The 14,532-nt window shown below is 37.0% G+C and overlaps 1 protein-coding gene across 1 annotated transcript in view; it reads left to right on the top strand.

The window, feature by feature from the left end:
- Window positions 1–312: 312 nt before the first annotated feature.
- The window catches only part of sn (fascin domain-containing protein singed), a 257,666-nt gene continuing 243,446 nt past the window's right edge, over window positions 313–14,532 (top strand). The window contains exon 1 of the mRNA XM_069836225.1: window positions 313–464. The gene's annotated coding sequence lies outside the window, so the exon portion shown is untranslated. The remainder of the gene's footprint in view (window positions 465–14,532) is intronic.

Here is a 14,532-nt window from a genome sequence, read left to right as displayed (position 1 = left end):
CGCGTGTTTGTTATCTTGTAAATAACCTTTCAATCAACAATAAAATCTCTCATAGCTTTAAGAAGATGTGACGACGGAAAAGGAAGTACAATTAGTGGCCTCTTTTGTTTTGTAGGGGAGCGGAATATCATAAACCAAAGTAATCTCGTTTTACTTAAGTTTCAGTGCGTTTCGCGCGGTCAGCGTCGGGCTACGGGTTTTTGTAACAGCTCTCATGATTGGCTAGTGAGTAGGGTAACAAGACGCGTGGTTGGTATCTGGAACCAGAGAGCGTGGAACGTGACGTCACAACATGTCTACTTGTCTGTTCTTGCTGGAAGAGCGGTCAGTTCGCGTTGGGCTGAGGTACCGGTCGTGTGAGAGCTAGCTTTGTGTGGTGTTTTGTAGGCAGTTCATTGTTTACGATAGCTACAAATTTCAGTGGGTCTTATAAAGCTTCTAACGTGATAAATATTGTTTTTGTGGTGAGTATTGTGATTTAATTCTCATACTTTTACTGTAAACGTAGCCTGTTTTTGTCCAGAATATCTCAGTCAAAAGTCCTCATTCCTTTTTATTATTTTTGATCACAGCTATTGTCATACGATGGGAAATATTTTTGTTGTTCTAACTTTAAAGCGTTTTCAGTGTGAATTGTTCGGCTTTATTATAAGTACAAAATTATTTCTGTCTTCCCGCATGTGATTGATGTTTCGTGTTACAATTAAGAAAAGGGGAAAGTTTAAGTATACGGATTCTTCATTGACGTCTTCGAGTCTTATTGCTGCGAGAGCAGATTTGTTTGCGTTTGTCGAATACGTATCATCATGCTTACGAAAAGCCAATAATTTATTTTGTGTGCACAAGGTTGGAATCCGTGTTCTGAAATTTATCTGCGTAAACCAGCATGCTCTTGATTTTTATTATATAATTTTGAACATCTCGCAATTAATAATGCAATGTACTCGCGTTTTGCTATCATTCATGTGATCCTCTGTCATTGGAATCTACACTGAAATGGCATGTAATCGATTTTTTTTTTTAAATCATGGCCAGGTTGTTCAACTTGCCATCCCAGTGAGTCACCTAGGTTTTTTTCGAACGTACCGTAAATATAACTTTGTACGTATATACTAAGGTTTTCAAATTTGGGTAAAGTGGAACAAAATTAAAGGTAGTAGATGTCAACGTCATCTTCTTGCCGCTGCATAATTATGCCGAATATCTAAGGTTCTGTCTCTCTTTTTTCTCTCTCTTATATAAATAAGGAGAAGAGAAGATACTAATTGATTAGATTGTATTGATCATCTGGAATAGGGGTATTTAAGCGTGGATTAGCCTCTTGGTCTAGTGGTTAGCGATGCTGGCTCCATACCAAAAGGCTTCGGGTTCGATTCCCAACTCTGTCCAAAGATTTTTCTTTGGTAAATTAGGTTTAGATAGCTGTGTTAGGAAGAGACTGGTGCTCCCTACCAAAAATCCCTACCTTTAGGGATCACTTGGGCGCGACAAGATGGATTTACATTCATCCATTTAAATGTTTATTAATTCATAGTGTACTGCCGAAGGGGAGGTAGCCTATATCATTGCAAACCCAGTATTCTCTAGACTTTCTTCGTAGCCTCCGCCTAGGGGAGTAGTGGGTACAGTGAGACAAAAAATATTAAGAAATATGTATGCAAGTTATAATTCAAGTATTTTAAAAATCAACTGCAATAGAAATAGACATTAAAACATGGAGTATAATAATACACAAACAAAAATGTTAATAGATAAAGGACATAATATACAATACGTGTTTGTCAAAAAAATGCAAATGTCTCACTGTTCCCATTCAGGAGGGTACAGTGAGACACCACAGTGTCTATTAACGGACATTGAAATGATTTACATTTATTTCAAAAGAAAACAAAAACTTGCTGTATCTCTATCTTGACATGTTCTGTAGACTTATTTAGAATCATTTTGATGTCTGACTTCGAAACCATTGAAACATCTGAAACATTTGGAAAAGTGAATTTTTCATGACATTTCAAACTTTTGCGAAAAAATGAAATGAAATCCTCATTTTGATTTCCTGGCAGCAGCTCATGTTACTGCTTATAGTACACGTCAAGTATTTGAAGCTGTCCACTTTGTTCTACTGCAACATTTCGAAGTCGCACGTTAACCTTCGTTATTTTTCGTCTTCTTTGCATTTATCTTCATCCTAAACTTTACAAAAGTAAAAATATCTCGAAATGTAACGCAGTTAACAATCAGAAAAAGAAAACAAAACACAACATGGGCAGTTTGTTATATCAACAAAACTAATGGCATCGTATAGTATACTAGACCCAGAAATAGTTTTTAAGATTAATCTCTCATACTTACGACGTAATTTATTGTCTCCTCATCCAAATCCTCCATTTCCAAATCATCCGCGGTAATTGTTTTCCTTTTCCCTTTGCTTTCGGCCATCTTCTACTCTAATAGGCAAAATGGACGCTGTTTCTATGGAAACTGCGAGAGCTATTGGCACTGCCCCCTGCACATCTTCCGTGATTTGATGCACTTGGATTCAGATGCATCACACGCATTGGCGCCATCTAGCTATGTTACGTTAATAATCTGTTATTAATGTAAAGGCAGTACGCGTTTCAAGACCCGAGTTCTAATTCCGATGAGCCCAAGTAGAATTTCTGACGAAGACTGTATTGGAGCAAGTTTTGAAACAGTTTTTCCTTTATTTTATCTTGAATCTTCTTTCTTAGAACCAATTATCCGTACTTATCATGCGCAAAATGAGGGACGCTGAAATATAATTATGAGAAAATTGTAATGGACATGAGAAGACTATAAACATAGGGTGGAGCTCGGTGTAGTAATCCTGTGGTGACCAGGCACCGAGGTTAATGCGACGTTGCCTAGATAATAAACGAGCTACACCAGAAAATCACCCACTGAGGTTACCGGTACTGAGAAATTGGTGTATTGGGTGCAATGATTCGATATTTATTCTGCAGATGTTCCGTATACGTGTTGTTTTTGGGTTTACCTGAAAATTTAGCAATCTCGACCACATTATTTTGATGTAATTATACAGAGTGGGCGGAAAGTTCCGTTACCCCCTGTATGTACCTCAAATATACACACTATTTATGTAATTCCGATCATAATGCAGATATACATCCACTTTACACTAACTGTGTGTCCAAAGGGTCGGTATATCTCCCATCATTCTCCTTACTCAAAATAATGCATCGCCAGGTTCGGTGCGACATTCACCTCAGCATTGCTGATGTACTCTGTTGGAAAGCGCGTCACACGGCGTCCTTTAATTCATCAATGGTGTCTTACCGTTTCTGTGCAACAATGCTCTTGAATGAAACCCCACAGCGCATTGTCACAGATTGTGAAGTCTGGACTGCGGGGTGGCCAGTCGAGAGGTGCTAGTAAGATGGGTCACCCACGGCCAGCGTTGTGAAAGTAGGACTTGTTAATGTGAATATTACCTTTAAGGAAAAAAAAAAAAAAAGAAATTTAAAATCTTGGAGTAATTTTTAAAGAGAAGTTTGGTACAAATCACGAAATAAAAATTCCTTAGGTTGTATTAATTGTCCACAAGTAAAATCCAGTTTTAAATGCAACGGTTTTTGGTCATTACGCCTGTACTGGATTTTAAACAAAAGGATCCGAAGGTTATGCTACTGTAAGCATAATATTTACGTAGATAAGAATTTCGTGTCATGGTCGCGGTTGTGTGATGGACTATTTACTATGAAGATAATTTCATTTGCATGAACGTATGGGGCAAGCGTTAAAAGTGGGTCTTGTTAAATGTCGCATGCTATCTCATTTTCATTATAGGCTTACATGTTACGCAATTACAAACGAGGGACTGAAGGTAATAACTTCTGAAACAAACGTAAAATAGCACCGAATGAGAACGAACACTTCAGAGAAGATGATATCAATGCAATGGCTAGGAGCCATAGAATTTCGTATTTATTTTGAAGTAATTCGTGATACAAATTTATATTTCGCGGTTTATCGCAAGTTAATTATCATATCATAGGTAATATTACAAGAGTTATGAACTTGTCGATAATTACCGAATAATAAATATATAATTAATAAAAATACGATAACATTATTATGTTACTTTAAATTATTTGACTTATATTTTATTCATACATATTATTTTAATGTACCGAAGTACATATGATATTTCCATGCAGATATTCTGCATCATCATACGATGAAAGACGTCTATGACGTAGTGCAGAGGGCGGCCACTAGAGGGAACCCAAGAGTTGGAGCTTAATCTGAGACGATTCTGTCCGACGCCGGGGTGGTATCCGGTGTGGCTTAGTGGATAAAGCATAAGCACGTAGAGCTGAAAACCCGGGTTCAAATCCCGGCGCCCGAGAGAATTTTTCTCCGTTCCATTACTCTTTCATCGTATGATGACGCAGAATATCTGCATGGAAATATCATATGCACTTCGGTACATTGAAATAATATATGATATGCGTAAATCACTAAGTGATTTAAGACTGCGCTTATTCCGTTGGATCCCGGCCAACTAGTCACTCATAACGAGTGCACCTCAGCACATGTGTGGACTTCGGTCCTATGTTCATAGACATCTATGACGTAGTGCAGAGGGCGGCCACTAGAGGGAACCCAAGAGTTGGAGCTTAATCTGAGACGATTCTGTCCGACGCCGGGGTGGTATCCGGTGTGGCTTAGTGGATAAAGCATCAGCACGTAGAGCTGAAAACCCGGATTCAAATCCCGGCGCCGGAGAGAATTTTTCTCCGTTCCATTACTCTTTCATTATATTTTATTGCTTGTCATGGTCTTGGCCTCCTGCAGTATGAAATTCATAGGTAAACATTTGACAGTAGCTATAGAAATAATGATCAGTGAAACAGCAAAATTAAACAAATATTTGAGGTTATAATATTTTATTTTGAACTAGGTTTTTTTCTTTTAGTGAATTATCGACAAGATAAGAACTCTTGTGATATTTGAGTGTAGATGGAAGTACAGTTGCTCCATGCAATTCAAATGGGAGATACGACGTGACTCCCTCTACTGTCGCTAGATGGCAGTATAGTAAACTTGATAAAAGTTGTTGCCGTCAAACCTATAAGGCTGAACAATCTGTTATACAGGGTGTTTCCGAGGTGGTATTTCAAACTTTCAGGGATGATGGCGAAGGGCACATGAATCAATTTGAGATAAGGAACCATTGTACGGAAATGACTGAGTCGAAAGTTATAAGCAAAAGTAGTTGTATGGAAGTGGAATTGTAATTTGGCACCACGTACCTTCCTACCTTTAACCTTTGGAACACTCGTGTAAAGATGGTATGGGCCGGATGTCTCCTACGTGGATACTTGGCCCGATACAATCTGTGAGCTTGTCTACTGTTTAAATTACGCTGTCTACATTGCTTTAGTGTAGTTTCCTGTCCCCACCCCTCAGACAGTGCACTGAATGGAATACTGTAAGTCATACATGGGCATCGTGCCTCACTTGAGAATTAGTGCCTCACTGACCTTCACAGAGCTTATCGCTCTGAGTGACATCATCTTCACAGTCCCCGTTCCTCCCTCACGTAGTTCCTAGGCGTGGGCAGGTTCTATATCAGTTTCATAAGCAATATCAGTGGTGGCATAATGGCATTATCAAAGCAGTGTACGCGTTAGAAAACGATTTCATGGAAAATGGGAGGAAGAGTTTTTTTGCTGTTTAGAAGGGGAGAACATACGATGTATGTTATGCTCGAAAATCCTATTAGGCATTAATACATTTAATATACAACGACATTACTGCTTATGTCATAAAGAACATGCTGAATTAGAAGGTAAGACTAATTAAAAGTTATTTTTTCGTGCTATTCCGAAGAAAATGTATGATCTTTACATTTGCATAGTGTACTAAATACGACATTATACCTTAAACACGCTGCATTAAAAGGTAGCCTACGAGGAATTAAATGTTGTTTGTACGTATTATTTCCAAAAGAAATTTATAAATATATATATGAAATGTGCGTAGAAAACGAAATATGATTTTCTGAAATTATTTTAGGTCGAGAACGTGCAAATCTATTAAGTAATCTTGAGAAACGCCAGAATATTCAACAAAATAAACGTAGACAACGTGATGGAATATTATTGGCTAGTTACGCAATTTCTCGCCTGTGATTTAAATCAATTCAATGATGGAGAAATAGTAAAGAGGTTTATGATTAAAGCTGCCGAATTAATTTGCCAAATTGAATAAAAGTTTTCGAGTGTCTCACGTTAACCAAGCGCTTTCCTAATAATTCGCCACTGACCGCCTTAGCGATTACGATAAGGTGACGCAGGTCACAGCAGTTTATATTTCCCATCCTACTCTGCAGTCTCCTCTCCTAGTAAACAAACTATTTCAAATCGAGTGCCTCACGTAACCGAAAATTGTGCCCATGTATGCTGTAAGTAGACAACGTAAACAACGTCAGATGAATGCAGTATGTGTAAGATGTACAGATAAATACACATAAATAAGGTGTACAGAGGAATAAAATTATTTGATTTCCACACAATTATTTTTGCTTGTAACTTTCGACTCTGTCATTTCCGGCCTAGGGTTCCTTATCTCAAATTGATACATGAGCCCTTCGCCACTTCCCTGAAAGTTTGTAACACCACCTCGGAAACATCCTGTATAGTGATCAGGGCTTATAGGTCGCAGTGCCTCCTCCCAAAATTCATTCAATTCTTATTATAAACTAGCCGTACCCGTGCGCTCCGCTGCACCTGTTAGAAGTAAATATAAAGTAATTACATAATTAAAATAGGACGTTTGATCCAGGGAACAACTTTTACAACAGCGCAAGATAATCTGCTTCGCTCATTACCCAATTCTTTTTGCACTGCATTTATTGCATATATATTTTATGCATTTTAACACGATTAAATTGAGCATAGTTAAAATTTGAATTATAAAATAATGGATTGCTAAGCTAACGTACTATTACTGCATACTAAATCAATACACTCTCGTTGTTCGTTAATTCTCTGAGATTAAAATGAGTGTACATAAATATTATTTTAAGAAATACAGAAAACGAATGTACAAAATAGCCTATCAAATTTTCTGTGCATAAGAAGTTATTTTAATGTTACCTGTCCTCGATTTACTCAGACGTTACTGTAATAACATTATAGCATTACGTCCATCTAGAGAAACTACACTTTCCAATGGTGAAATAATAATTAATTAAACAAATCGGTTAATACACAGAAACATTCCCTGTAGGGTATCTTTCATAGCTTTCGATTGTTGATGTCCAAGGCCCCTGTTTCGATTGTTGTTGTCCAAGGCCCCTTATAGACGAAGTCATTTGTCCTTAATTCATTGCACCGTCTTAGATGGCGTTATTTTAATTTTAAAAGTCATTTATCTCATTAAATATCAGTCCTATCAAAATTTTGTAAAGAATAAAACTTATCGGAAATCATTTTTAAAGAAACTTTTGTAATGTAACATTTTTCACAAAAATCAATAATACGCGAGGTATTTCGATTTATTTAATTCAGGCCCCCTTATAACCCCCCTTTTAAATAACGTATTTTGAATGCCATATAGCCTAAAATCTAAGTTACAACGAACTTAATTTACATTCCAATTTTCATCGAAATCCGTTCAGCCATTATCGCGTGAAAAGGTAACAAACATACAGACAGACAGACAAAAATTTCAAAAAAGCGATTTTCGGTTTCAGGGTTGTTAATTATATATGTTAGGACCAATTATTTTTGGAAAATCGAAAATTACCAGAAAAATTTCGGCTACAGATTTATTATTAGTATAGATAAAAATGTAGGACTATCTGAAGTTAATCTGACTCAGTCTAACCTAACCTAACCTAACCTAACCTAACCTTTCTCCACTTCCGCGTCATCTCTCCCATGCAGATATGTAACTTAAAAATAAATAACCTGACTTCAGTTGGCTTCCCTATAAGATAACGCTAGCGTCTTGTGTTTTTTTTTTTTTTTTTTTGAACTCTAGACTATGGCGTAATGGTGGATATCGTAGTATCTATTTAATTGTGAAGGAGATAAAATTCAGGAAATAATTAATACTGTTAAATAACACATAGTGTACAGTGTTCCTTTTACATGGTTTTAGACTAAAAAGGGACAAAAACTTGAGATATGGTTTGGTTACTTATTTTCTCTCTACTACTGAATGCCCATCAATAATTACATTGGCCACTGTGTTGCGTATTCTTTGCTAGATGTTTGGATGGATTTGAGCTGTAGGATGGGACAAACTCACGCTATTCATACAGACACGCATGTTACCGCCAGAGTTAAGTTTTGACGTGGACGAAAATGAACTGTAAATTTTGCCTTTTGTAAGAAATTTCATCTTTCGGTTTCTTGAATCACTCTTTCTAAGTGTCCATCATTTGTAGCGAAACAACTAAATATGTGTTTTGTGCGAGATCGTGCGTATTTGCTTTTTTTCCGCACAAAACCAATCCGCGGAAAGCCTAAAATTCCACATTCAGTATTCCCAACCTAACACACATAACAATTCCCTCTTCTTACCGCTTAAGTGACATATTGATTTTTACTGCTTTAGGCTTTTGACATATTATTTTCAGAGACGTTCAATATAGTAATAATTATAAATTGGAAACTTACCACTGCAATTTCACCTAAATTGCACTGTTAATTATTGTTTTTAAATATTTGCAAAAATTAAGGAAACTCTACAACTCCACTAGAGTTGCTGCATTCGTGGTGCAAGTAACATTAAGGAAGCCGTGAAAAAATCAACAAGATTCCAGACTCATCATAGACTGGGGGAAAAAAAAGACAGACGTCCTAGATCATATATGTAACAGATAACTCCTCGCTACGTTAAAATCGGCAGCACTTTGAAGAGAACAACCGCCAGGATCGCCACCCGTCCGCCGTAAACGAACACGAGATGGCAGCACAGTCGCTAATGCAATTCAAATGGGAATTATGACGTGACTCCTTATGTAACAACTAGATGGCAGCGTAGTAAACCTGACAAAAGTTGTTAACCTCAAAGCCTGGAAGTTCGACATATATGTTACATATATGATCTAGGCAGACGTATATCACGGCCTGCTGGAGTATAGTAAACACAGGAAACATTTTAAAGCAACAATGTTGAAGATAGATATTTTTGTTTTGCAAATTTGCCGTCATTGATCAGAAACCAAGATGGAGATTTCATTGCAACTAATTAGAAATTCCTCTTTCAGGTATGTAATAAACGATCTTCGCACAAAATAATGTACGATACACGAGCGGTTTGTTTTCTTTCAATTCTCGGAAATTAAAAAAGCTTTTTCAAACTTTTCCTCGAACATGAAAACTTCAACATACCGCTCTTGTAACGCATATTACTATTGTATATTTCAGTGATTGAACCTCAGTTTCGTTAAGGCCCGATTGTATAAACCATTTAATCTTAGATCAGAGGTTAAATTGAACCTTGTTTCAGCTGAACTTGGAATTTTGTGTTGTATAAAGTCTAATCTGAGATTAATTTGTCTCCAACTAAAGTCAACTTTGACTGAAGAAATTTCTCCGATTAAGTTAGATGATCCAAGTTTAGTTATTTCTTTTCTGTTTGAAATATACGAGTGACAGATTGTGCAAATAAAATATCCATTATTATTAATATTAATAGATATGTTAGGTACATTTATATATATTTCTTTCAATTTCTTGCCTTAATACACAAACAATCTTATATTATATATAAGGCTCTATCGTGTTCAGCAGTATCAAATAACATAACCTATAATTATATTATGTTTATAACAACCATTAATTATTAATGGATATGATAGGTACATTCATAAATGTTCAATTAACTGTATTACTAAACGAAAATTGTCGTTTTATAAAGCTTTATTATGTTTAGCAGTATCAAACACCATAACATGATAACAACTCGGAGAACAGTCAACCTTCTTCTTATTGTCCGCCATTATTTACATTGCACAAAAAACCAGTGTCTCCAACAGAGTGTAATACGGAAAGTCGCCAAAAAGTAGTTGTAAAGTCGCTAGATTTCTCATTATCAACAAAGAAAGATTAAATTTTGTCACTATGGGGTGCTAAAAAGGTCACTAAATCCGTATTTAAGCAATATAAAAGTTAAAAGAAATTGTTGTTGAAAAAGAGTTAAAGTCGCTAGATTGGCAACATTGAACAAACCTGTCCGCGCATCATGTATTTCACCTGTTTATGCAATGTTTACAAATCCTTTTCACGTGAACTTAGATTTCATTTGAACCAAGGTAATTTGATCGCAGAAAAGTTTTATACAATAGAAGAAGTGTCTGAACTCGGTTCACTTTTCGATCTTCGATCAAAGTTGATCTTTAGTCAGGGAGTTTTATACAATTGGGCCTAAGAATGTCGCTGGTGTGCCCTCCCGAACACCTCACAAATTGAACTCCTGGCCTCTTCATCCTGCTGGTATTTCAACACCGCCCTGCCGTCAGGCGCTTCCAGGGCGTGGGACAGTTCCGCGCATTCTCACTTCTACTCGTCAATAGGCGTCTATTGAAGTGTGTGGCGTCGGCACAGACATTATTGACTGCCTGCATTCCATTTTTTCACTCCTAATTCCCTGTGGAGCATCACCCAGCCCCTCGTCTCTTCTCATCAGTTGACAGCCCCTTAACAAAGAGACAGCCCAGAGGTTGACGTAAAATCCTTCATAAGGAGCTCTTGTTGAAGACATGTTTGAAAGCTATCGTTTTTGTTTTTCTACAGTAATCTCACTAGAAGTTTTGATTTGTCTAGAGAAAAACAAAACTCCAGTGGGATTTAATTGACTATTACACGATTAGAAGAAAGTATACAGGGTTAGTTAAAAGTCCCGCACCACCTAAATAACTTTTGAAGCATACGGTTCAGTGACATGAAACTTGGTATGTGGGGATAACCATATATAGTTCGCACGAAAACATGACGACCTTCCCTCATACCCTTCACCAGTTAACTGCAGGCACGCGCAAGGGATAAACCCTAGGCCGAGTTGCCATTTCTTGAAGTCGTTGTGATTTGCGAACGTTTTTCAAACTGTGTTCCGTGAAACCGCGATTTTCAGCGAGACTATATTATCTTTTTAAATATACCTTAATTTATGATTACCAAAACAAAATTGGTATAAAAATGAACAAACTTATTTTAAAAACACTTTATTAAGATTTGTACTTATCAAACTGCCTCAACTTTCGATTACTCTATGGATAGAATTTCTAACGTTAGACACAATTTTAACACTTTGTTTTCTTAGCTACGCTCCTCTGCAAATAAGATATTCTGTTTTCTTCGACGGTGTTATTTGTTCTTGTCGTGATCTTCAGGTGAATCAGGAGGCCTGGCTGCGGATCATCTGCTCCAACACCATTAATCATGGCCGGAATAAATTAGACATATTGAAGCGCACAACGGTATAAAACAACACGTCGGCAAATGTCTAAAAAGACACTGAGAACGGGTGAAACCCAACAGGTAGAAGCAATGACTTAAATTTGGCAATGCTGGGATCCATTGTATTTCTGCCACGCGGCTAGGGGTTGAGTAGAGGGTGGGGGTTTGTGAGGGATTACCAATTCCAAGAAGAGAGGCCGTCATGTTTTCGAGGCAAGTATACTAAGAACTCAATAATGGTATTACCGAGTTTTTTCTACTTCCGGTTTAACCGGAAGTAACTCCAACTCTCTTATTTTAAATGGAACACCCAATATATATTTTTTTAATTTTTAAATAGTACTCATTAAGAGCTTTTCAAAAAGTACCCACACTCGATACTTCTGTACAAATTCAGTGTTGCTAAATAAAAATGGAAGTGGTGCAAGATATTCCTAAAGCCTGGTTAAATCATTCCTTAAATGGTTTCTATGATCAAGTGACACATTGTAAAGCAGTTGAGGGCTACCAATTTGAACACATATTTTAGAAGGTGGGCTACCTTTGTTTTGTTTTTGTTAAGGAAGGAGTATTTTATTATTTTAATATTCGATACACATTTCTGTTTCCTTGCATATATCCTTGCTTTAGTCAATAAATCAATCAATATTACGCGTAAATAAAGGTCTCATGCGAGATGCCGGTTTTGGTGCACACGACGATTAAGGCGCACTTGTGGTCGTGTGTTCGACTCCCGTGTGTTCCGCTGGCGTGCCGTGCCGCTCGGCTGCGCTCACTTCCGGTCTGCGTGCCCCTTTGTTGAGGAGTCTGTGCACATGAATGGCAATGATCTTGGGCCAAGGACAGGAAACCAGTCGGCCGGCCGGCGGAGAAAGCGAGGTGTGCTAGGTAGACCTGTTTTAAAGGGGGAGCACCACGTAATATGCAGCGGAGGAATTTATGGAGACGCTCTGTACAGCCGGTTTCATTATCCACAAGCAAGACATCTAGACAAATAATATCGGATGTGTTAGCAACGGCCGTCAAGGTTTGAATTGATTGAGCGCTCTTTGAGATCTGAAATTAGGTTTATTTCCTGGAATACACGTGCAGTATTTCGGGTTATTACATTTTCTAGTCTATCACCTATTTCCAGACTGCATCTCTTTCATTGGATTATGTAAGATAGTAATTACTAGACGTCAGATGTATATATTTTTCTTAAAATTACCAATTCACTGCGAGCTAAAGCAAGGAGATGCACTATCACCTTTACTTTTTAACTTCGCTCTACTCTAGAATATGCCAGCTAAGCAGAGCATAGGTTATCATGAAACTAAGAAAAAGAAACCATGGTTTGATGAAGATTGTTTCCATTGCAGTAGATAGAAGGAAACAGGCAAAATTGAAATTCTTACAGGATCCAATTGATGAGAATAGAGATAATTATTTCAATGAAAGACGGGAAGCAAGTCGTACACTTAGGAATAAAAAGAGAGGTTACTTGAAGGAAAAACTGAATGAGGTAGAAACAAATAGTAAAAATAAAAACATTCGAGATTTATATAAGGGTATAAAGGAATTTAAAAATGGATATCAGGCAAGGGTAAACGTGATCAAGGATGAGAATGGTGACTTGCTTGCAGACTCTCATTCAATACTAAACAGATGGAAAAACTATTTTAGGCAACTACTAAATATACATAGGCCAAGTAGAAATGATCGGGACGAAATACAAATACAAACTGCTGAGCCATTTATACCGGAACCCACACTTTCTGAAGTCGAAATTGCGATAGAAAATCTGAAAAAGTACAAGTCTCCAGGTATTGATCAAATTCCAGCAGAATTAATACAAGAGGGTGGAAGCGTATTATATAGCGAAATTTATAAACTTGTACTTGCAATTTGGGAAAAGGAAATTGTACCAGAACAATGGAAGGAGTCCATAATCGTACCTATTTTTAAGAAGGGGGACAAGACTAACTGTAGTAACTTTCGAGGAATATCACTTTTGTTGACGTCGTACAAAATTTTGTCCAATATTCTTTTGAGAATATTAACTCCATATCTAGATGAAATTATTGGGGATCATCAGTGTGGTTTCAGGCGTAATAGATCGACTATTGATCAGATTTTTTGTATTCGACAGATATTGGAGAAAAAATGGGACTATAAGGGTACAGTACATCAGTTATTCATAGATTTCAAAAAGGCTTATGACTCGGTTAAGAGAGAAGTTTTATATAATATTCTTATTGAATTTGCTATTCCCAAGAAACTAGTTCGATTAATTAAAATGTGTCTCAGTGAAACTTACAGCAGAGTCCGTATAGGTCAGTTTCTATCTGATGCTTTTCCAATTCACTGCGGGATAAAGAAGGGAGATGCACTATCACCTTTACTTTTTAACTTCGCACTAGAATATGCCATTAGGAAAGTCCAGGATAACAGACAGGATTTGAAGTTGAACGGGTTATATCAGCTTCTTGTCTATGCGGATGACGTGAATATGTTAGGAGAAAATCCACAAACTATTAAGGAAAACACGGGAATTTTACTTGAAGCAAGTGGAGCGATAGGTTTTTTAAGTAAATCCCGAAAATACAAAGTATATGATTATGTCTCGTGACCAGAATATTGTACGAAATGGAAATATAAAAATTGGAGATTTATCCTTCGAAGAGATGGAAAAATTCAAATATCTTGGAGCAACAATAACAAATATAAATGACACTCTGGAGGAAATTAAACGCAGAATAAATATGGGAAATGCCTGTTATTATTCGGTTGAGAAGCTTTTATCATCCAGGGCTTGGGCTTTCTTTGAGATCTGAAATTAGGTTTATTTTCTGGAATCCACGTACAGTACTTCGGTTTATTGCATTTCGTAGTCTATCACCATTTTCAGACTGTATCTCTTTCTTTGGATTATGTATTGTAATAATTACTAGACGTCAGATGTATATATTTTTCTTAAAATTACCAATTCACTGCAGCTAAAGCAAGGAGATGCACTATCACCCTTACTTTTTAACTTCGCTCTAGAGTATGCCATTAGGAAAGTCCAGGATAGCAGAGAGGGTTTGGAATT

Source organism: Periplaneta americana, chromosome 9, assembly GCF_040183065.1.
Source record: "Periplaneta americana isolate PAMFEO1 chromosome 9, P.americana_PAMFEO1_priV1, whole genome shotgun sequence".
NCBI lineage: Eukaryota > Metazoa > Arthropoda > Insecta > Blattodea > Blattidae > Periplaneta > Periplaneta americana.
This window is presented reverse-complemented; position numbering and strand designations above follow the sequence as displayed.